The sequence below is a fragment of the Mastomys coucha genome, unplaced genomic scaffold (genome assembly GCF_008632895.1).
Source record: "Mastomys coucha isolate ucsf_1 unplaced genomic scaffold, UCSF_Mcou_1 pScaffold21, whole genome shotgun sequence".
Taxonomy (NCBI): Eukaryota; Metazoa; Chordata; class Mammalia; order Rodentia; family Muridae; genus Mastomys; species Mastomys coucha.
Window position 1 is genome coordinate 186667537 of NW_022196904.1, and position 8122 is coordinate 186675658.

At 46.1% G+C, this 8122-nt stretch overlaps 2 protein-coding genes across 6 annotated transcripts in view; one reads left to right on the plus strand and one right to left on the minus strand.

Moving 5' to 3' along the window:
- Window positions 1-5314, minus strand: part of LOC116104016 (guanylate cyclase 2G) — a 53905-nt gene extending 48591 nt beyond the window's left edge. For 2 of the 4 annotated variants that reach the window (XM_031390706.1, XM_031390702.1), the window contains exon 1: window positions 4932-5313. The gene's annotated coding sequence lies outside the window, so the exon portion shown is untranslated. Of the gene's footprint in view, window positions 1-4931 lie in introns of all 4 variants that reach the window. The other 2 variants (XM_031390705.1, XM_031390704.1) reach the window with 2 other exon arrangements.
- A 48-nt stretch (window positions 5315-5362) lies between these two features.
- Acsl5 (acyl-CoA synthetase long chain family member 5) overlaps window positions 5363-8122 on the plus strand; it is a 50901-nt gene continuing 48141 nt past the window's right edge. For both annotated transcript variants that reach the window (XM_031390710.1, XM_031390709.1), the window contains exon 1: window positions 5363-5530. The gene's annotated coding sequence lies outside the window, so the exon portion shown is untranslated. The remainder of the gene's footprint in view (window positions 5531-8122) is intronic.

Genomic DNA, 8122 nt, shown 5'->3' on the forward strand with positions numbered 1-8122 from the left:
TTTTCTCCAGCTATTATCAGAATCCAAACTTGGCCTGTTGTGCTATCCTAAAGTCCAGAATTCTAAATATTTACTTCACAGTCTTTGATTCTACTTCCGGGATTGCTGACCCGAAAACCATGGCACAGTGCTTTCTGTCAGCAGTTAGCAAAGGGGCCAGGAAGCTGGCTGCCCGGGTATGTGTGGCTGCCAGACAGACTCAAGGATCCACAGTGAGATAAGTGATTGCATACCACTTTCTTGTGACTTTAGATTTTCCAAGATCTTTAAAAAATATATTTTTTATAGCCAGGCCATGGTGATACATACCTTTAATCCCAGCACTTGGTAGGCAAAGGCAGGTGGATTTCTGAGTTCAAGGTCAGCCTGGTCTACAGAGTGAGTTCCAGAACAGCCAGGGCTACACAGAGAAACCCTGTCTCAAAAAACCAAAATAAATAAATAAATAAGAATATATTTTTATTCAAGCATATATTGTGTATTGAACATATTACTACCTCCACTCCCCCAAAAATGTTTTCTCCTTTTCCTTAGCAAATGGCAATTAATAAGCAAGTGCTCTACCGTTGATCTGCATCCCAGGCCTCCAAGACCTCTGGTGTGTGTGTGTGTGTGTGTGTGTGTGTGCATACGTGTACGTGCGCACAGGCATGGCATATGCATACATATGTGTTTGTGTGTTCATGCAGTCAGTGTGCATAGCATGCAGAGGTGAGAGAAGGCCAGAGGGTGATGTCAGGTGCCTTCCTCTGCCATCTTTACTCTACTCCTCTGATATGGGGTTTCCCACTGAACCAGTTCTCTGATCTTACTAGCTTCGCCGGCTGGTGAGCTCTAAGCATATGCCTGTCTCTGTCCTCCAACCTTAGGATTACAAGTGCATGCAGCCATACTCAGTTTATTAGACGGGTGCTTGGGGTTTTGAACTCAGATCTTACTGTTTTCACATTAAGCACTCTTACCTACGGATCCATCTCCCCATCCCCCACAAACTTCTTTATTGTCACATTTCCCACACACTGAGCCAGTCGACTGTATCCCGATTCGTCATACTCTGGTGATAACATGCTTTTGACTCATGAGAAAATGTTTCCCCATCTGTGCCAATCGAGAGGATCATGTGTCCTGCATTTGGCATCTGGCCCTTAGCTCTCTGCTGGACAGTCATAGAATCCCAAGCAGGATGGCCCTCCCTCATCTGCCTCTTGCCTGTGGACAACGGAGGGCCTCCCACTTCCTGGCATTTCCTCTCAATTCCAGTTAAAGGCCCTGGATTAGGTCTGTAGCCAGGCCCTCCGGGTGGCTCACCCCATGCCGAAAAGCAGAAGGCATCCTTTAGTACTTGGGAAGAGGGAGGCTGGTCTCCTGGGACTCACAGGAGCTGAGCGCACACTGCCTCCCTCCTGTAGGAGGCAGTACAACAGAACATTTGTGAGCGCAGGTTGTGGGAGGAGACACAAGCTGGCTTGGACAAGTTAAACCCTCAACTTCCTTGTCCGTAATTAGCCTGGTTGACTTTATGTGACCAGCAAAAAGAATACTAGACATAAATCACTCATCATAGTGCCTGGCACAGATCAACAGCCAATAAACAACACAGTTCAACAAAGGACTGCATTTACAGTCCAAATCACCATCTCTGTTGACTGGGTTATCCCGCAGGGAAGAGCAGCCTGCCACTTCTGCAGAAACCAGAGGGGCAGGTAAAGCGCATTGCTGGCACAGCTTTGAATGTATACGTGGTGATGATACAGCACAGATAACAAGGCTCGGGCTGGTCACCAAAAAGAAAAGAGAAAGCTCACGTAGGCAAGTATCCATGTGTTGTGAACACCAGTGTGTATGACTGTTCTGTGTGTACTGAGTCAAAGGACCTGTGGCTCATAAACAGCATTATCCCCAACTATGCAACGCAAGGCACATTTGTCACTGGCATCTTTCTAGCTGATGGATTTAAGAAGTGAAAGCCGACTAGGGAGATGTTCCAGTTGGCAAAGTGCTTGCCACACAACCATGAGGCTCTGCGTTTGATTCCCTCACTCCCATGTGAGAGAAGGCGTGTGCTTTGATGGGCGCATATGACCCTAGCATGGCTGAGTTGAGATGGGTGAATGATGAGGCTTGCAGCCTGGCCACCCTAGCCCACCTGGGGAGCCTGAGGTCTTCATGAAGAATAACACTAGATTGACCTCTGGCTTCTACTTGTATGTGCACACATACAGACACAATGGACCCCAACACACACACAGTGAGAGCAGTAAGAACACTAACTTACATCCCAAATATTACCATTTCAACATGCAATTAGCATTTGAAAACTTGGTGGGTTTTTGTTTTTTGGGTTTTTTTTTGTTTTGTTTTGTTTTTTTTGTTTTTGTTTTTTTTTTTTTTTTTTTTTTAGCATATTCCCCAAATTCAGTATATATTTTATCCTTAGGTCTCAATTTAGGCTCACTTCATTACAAGTACATGGGAACCAACCGTGGCTTGGGATCACAGTCCTAGACAGTGAAACTAAATCTCTATGAACTGTCTCTCCTGGCCCCTGGGTGACAGCCACACTTCCTGTGAGTCCAGTTTGTGCTTCCCATATATTCCTTGGTATGGAGCCATCCACTGTAATGTGCTCAACCTACCAGGGGTTACAATCCTTAAAGGAAACTGTTTAGTTATGGGGAGGGGCTCACGCACCTTGTCTGGGTGAGGCTGCTTCTTGATGTTTTGCAAACACCATTCTAGTGAGCCAGCTGCACATCTTTGGGTAACAATTGCCACAAAAAATGAACAAGTGACCTCAAGATAATGCATGTCCAAGCGATTGCTGTCAGTGACTAGAACTGAGAGAAATTAAGAACTGCAGACACCGGGCTGTCGGTTTGGATTTCCTCTTGTCCTCTGTGAAGGCCCCAATGATGCAGGGATAACAGGAGACCCAGAGTGGAGTCATAGCACCTCATGGCATAACAGATTATCTGCAGGTGGAGAGATTGCCAAGAATGTGCAGCTCATTGGCCCCTGCAGGTGTGTGGAGCAAGGCTTTGTGGGTAAATGAGCTCAGTAGCAGAAAGGCTGTTCACATACCTTGGAGTGAAGGGAAATGGTGGTGGCCACTTTGACATCTGCTTTCAATGGCTTATTGTGTCCTGCTGACTTAGGGCAAAGGCTCTTTCTTTCCTAACTTCTTTCTTTCTCTCTTTCTTCCTTCCTTCCTTCCTTCCTGCCTTCCTTCCTTCCTTCCTTTCTTTCCTTCTTTGTTTCTTTCTCTCTTTTTTCTCTCTCTCTTTCTCTCTTTCTATTCATCCTAAATGTTGTCCCCCATGTCCACCCTCAAAGAGTTTCTCCTCCCATCCTGTCTCCCCTTGGCCTCTGAGAGGGCAGCACCCCCATACCCTCCCCACACTGATGCATCAAGTCTCTGCAGGATTAGACATATTCTTTTCCACTGAGGCCAGACATGCCAACTCTCTGCTACATAAGTGTCAGGGGCCTCGGACCAGCCCTGTATGTTCTTTGGTTGGTGGCTCCGTCTCTGGGAGCTCCCAGGAGTTCTCGTTAGCTGACACTGTTGGTCTTCCTGTGGGGCTGCCATCTCCTGGAGCAAGGGTTCTTAATGTTTATCAAGAGAGCAAGGACAATTCTCAAGAGTACACAGGAGAATAAGGGACTTGTAGAATTAATGGCATTGAGCTACAGAGATGTGTTTAATATGTTTGCACTCTGGACCAAGACTACCTGAGCTCAGAGTTTGACCCTGAGGTTCTTCCAACTGTTGGCCACGTACTTTGAACACGTTCATGGGCCTCTTCCTACAAGAGGAGCCTCTCATCTCCCTTCAAAGGGCAATAAGAGGTTCAGTGAGATTAGATGAGATGCCACAAAGCTCTCCATGCGGAGCAGCCATTTGGCAAGTGCTCCATAATGTTCTCTCCTGTGGGTGTTGAGAGGGCTTCTTCAAGGGTCTGAACTGAGGATGAAGATCTCCCTCAGGAGCTTCGATTGCTACCTTGAAAATGTACTTTGAGTGTCATAAGCCTTGTGAGCTACCAGATAAACAGGATGGCATGGAATTCCAACAGCCATGAGAGCCCTGGTAAGAGAGAGTCTGAGGGTACTTTGCCCCCTCTTTCCATATCTCAGCCGAGGACAAACTTCAGTGTCGGCCCTGCCATGTGGGAAGCTAAAGTTCAGCACTTGAAGTCCTCACTGTGACAGCTGTACCTGCTAGTCGGTGAACTCTGGGGCATGCCACCCAAGCTCCTTCCTCTCTGGCCCATCATTGCTGAGTTGACATGGATTGTCTCATCTACAGCTCTAACACTGCTTCTCTCTGCTCTTGAGCTGTTCTGCCTGACTTGGACAGCATTCAGCCTAAGGTCTTTCTTATCTACGTGTTTCACATCTCTTAGCCATTACGAGCACCTCGTGTCATCCTCCTCCTCCTCCTCTCCTCCTCTCTCTTTCACTTCTTCTTTCTTCTTCCTGGTCCTTCTGTGCTGGAATCCCAATGCCGAGGGAACTCTTGCTGTTGGGACTTCCTTCCCAGCCCATGCCATCTTTGCCCAAACTTCCTGGAGGAAGCATTATTTTATGGAAATTCTACAATCTGAACCAAACAAAATATTTTGAAACAGAGAACCTTAAATCTTAAGAGCATTCTTTCTAGATTCTGAGACCAGAATCTTATTAAAAGAAGAAATTTCAGTTTTCCTTTATGACTTATTAGGTTCAGTCTTGTATAGAATCTTGAAATAACCTCTATAGTTAAAAAAAAATTGTTGCAATGGTGGAAGAGAGTAAAAATTTTAAATAACACTTGATGCAATGCCAGACTATTAAAAGACAACATGAAAATCACTGGATGCTAGAAATTATTATATAATATCCTAAAAATATTCTTAAAATGTTTGTCTTCCTTCCCCACACCATCATACCTTGATCTCCAAGGTATAAGATCTCCAGGAGGTGGTATGTCCTATCCAGGCTTTACTTTCTCATCCAGGAAAATTGCAGCTTTTGTTCACGTGATTTTGAGAATCAAATGAAGTACTCATCATGGCGGCTGACTCCCATCTCTTGATTCAAATGTCTGGAACTCTTGTTGACAGTCACACCTCACGAGGAGGTAGCTTGGAAGAGTTACAGACTAGAAATGCTGTGTGCACACACCTGCTTTTCCCTGCCTTCAACTCCTGAGAAAGGTTGTTTTCTATTTGTGGAGTACTCCCACACCCTAGCCTAAGAAGTAGAAAGCTAGCTGTCCCCAGATGGTGTTACAGGAGGAGTCTGTTACAGGAGTCTGGAATGTTCACGGCCGACATTCCAGAACTATGCTGTATTGAATATGTGGTTCCTTTGTCCCTAAGAAAAGGGGGAGAAGGTACACAAATCCCATCAGAGCATGACACGGAGGAGTGTGTCAGAATGGAGGCTTTTGGTCAGTCACCTCACATCTCAAGGACCGCGCCCGTGAATGGCCTAAAAGAATGAAGGTTTGCACTTTTTAGTGGCTGCTGGATGGCTCCATTGAGAGGTATTTTAAAGACCATTGTATTCTAAAATATATGGCTATGGGTACTATAAAGAAGCCTTGTCTAGCCACGGTGTTTGAGGAGGCATGCCAGAGACAGTGGTTCATCAAGAGATGGTGTCAGGGCTGGGAGAGATGGGTCAATGGAAAGGCACTAGCTTTTCAGACACACAGCACACACATAAATACCAGGTAGACATAATGACCTACCTGTAATCCCAGAACTTGTCAGGGTTGAAATGGGGGGACTGCCTGCCAAGCAAGCTGAGTAGGTAGACTAGCCAGAGAGCTCTGGGCAAGGAGAGACTCTGTCTCAATAAGTAAGGTGGAGCACAACCAAGGAAAATACCAAATATCAGTCTGTGATATCTCCACATGTGTGCAAACACAACCTGCAAACACACCTGCAGGGACACACACCACATACACATATGCACTATAGATAATATACAATAATGCTAATATTATATAATGTACAATTTATATAAAGTATAATGGATTACCATAAAACAGTATGTAAAATATACACATTAAGAGAGAGATAGATGGTGTGGCCTGCCAGAGCGTTAGTGACCCAGACTCCAGGTTTTTCACCATAGGTCAGCATAGCACCTTTTGGCGTCTCTGATGCCCTTGAGGATGAAGTTGACTAATGGAGTTAAGCCACTGATGGCCAATCCTGCCCAAAATCATACTCACTTGGGTCATCCTGCCCTTACACTGCGTGACTTTGAGTTAGGTCTATGTAAAGGTGGCATGAACAGTCAGTGGCAGGACTCCTGCTCAGGACTCAGCCTCCTTCTAGGACTCAGCTAGTTGGCTGATGTCTCCAAAAGCATGAGTTCACATCTAGGTCAAACTTGGTCATAACCAAGGTCTTATCCCTAATGCAGCCTCTGTAGATATTGAGCATCTGGTCCTATTCAAAGCATGGCTGATGCAAACATGAGTCTAGAGTGGCCCCAGAACAATAGCACCCCATATCACCTGACACTGATATAAATACAGATTTTCAGGCTCCAGCTCCTCCTCACTGAATCAAAACACCATGGTGCAGGTCCAGACAATGGTGTTGTAACATTCCCTCTAGGGGATTGTGACATGCACTAAAGTTTAGAAACCATGCTTGGTGCATCTCACTCTCTGGAGAATGTGGTATGAGGAGGTGTTCAGTAGGTAGTTTGCTGACCAGCATACCTTGGCTCTGGTCCAGTCTGGTAGCGCCGATGCCTGAGGTCCTCACAGGGCTCTCCAGAGCCCTTAGGAGCCCTTTTCTTTCTGGTAGTAAGGAAACTGAGGTTGGGGCTCTTTAGAAAGAGATGACCTTTGAGGTCCACGCACGTAAGACCTGGATGAAAACCTGACCTGAGTTATTAGCTTGCTAATCCCGCACAGAATCAAGCAGGAAGTGGTGCTAATGCCTGACTTTGACATTGGTCTCCTGACCAGGTACATTAAGAAATAAGTCTTTCTAGACACTTCTACAGGCCAGGTACACAGAAAGCACTCAAGCTTTACAGACTCACCAGTGGCTAGCTATACATTGACCAGTGGGACAGCATTACAGAGAGACCAAACACAGAGATGGACATCTGTGACCCTGCCTCAGGCCTAGGTTGTCTCCTACCTGGTTGTAAGGTTTTAGTGTTCTTTTGAAAAGGGTTCATTGTCCTCCCCTGAGGAGGAAGAGTTTTGCCTGGCTTACAGAGCCTTTATCTCTCTGTTTCTATTCTGATTAGGGATGCTACCTTTGTGGCCTTAATGATTTAGAAACAGTGTGTAGTGACGAGTACCTTCCACATGGATAGAAGGAAGAAGCTAGGCTGAGCCATGAGGCAACAGCCTCTGATGTCTCACTCAGGGCAAGGAGAGCTGCGTAGCCCTGTGACCCTGCACTCTCCAGGCACTTGGGCTTGTCTTTTGACTCACGCTCTGGACTTCAGGCTATCTCTGCTTGGTTGTTTGCTTGGGAATCCTGGAATAACCTGGCATTCCTGGAAGGCTCATCTCCAGACACAAACTTCTACTCAGTCCAGATCTTTTTGCTTTTTTAAGATATTTTGTGTATTTATGGTTCAAATGATATCTCCTCTCCTGGTTACCCCTCTGAAAAAAAAATATCAAAAACAAAAACAAAAACAAACCCTGTTTCCTCTCCCACCCCCTGCTCACCAACCCACCCTCTCCCACTTCCTGGCCCTGGCATTCCCCTACACTGGGGCACAGAACCTTCACAGGACCAAGGGCCTCTCCTCCCATTGATGACCGACTAGACCATCCTCTGCTATACATATGCTGTTGGAGCCATGAGTCCCACCACGTGTGCTCTTTGGTTGATGGTTTAGTCCCTGGGAGTTCTGAGGGTACTAGTTAACTCATATTGTTGTTCATCGTAAGGGGCTGCAAACCCTTCAGCTCCTTGGGTCCTTTCTCTAGCTCCTTGATTGGGGACCATGTGCTCAGTCCAATGGAAGGTTGTGAGTCTCTACTACTGTGTTAGTCAGGCACTGTCAGAGCCTCTCAGGAGAGCTATATCAGGCTCTTGTCAGCCAGCACTTGCTGACATCCACAATAGTGTCTGGGTTTGATGATTGA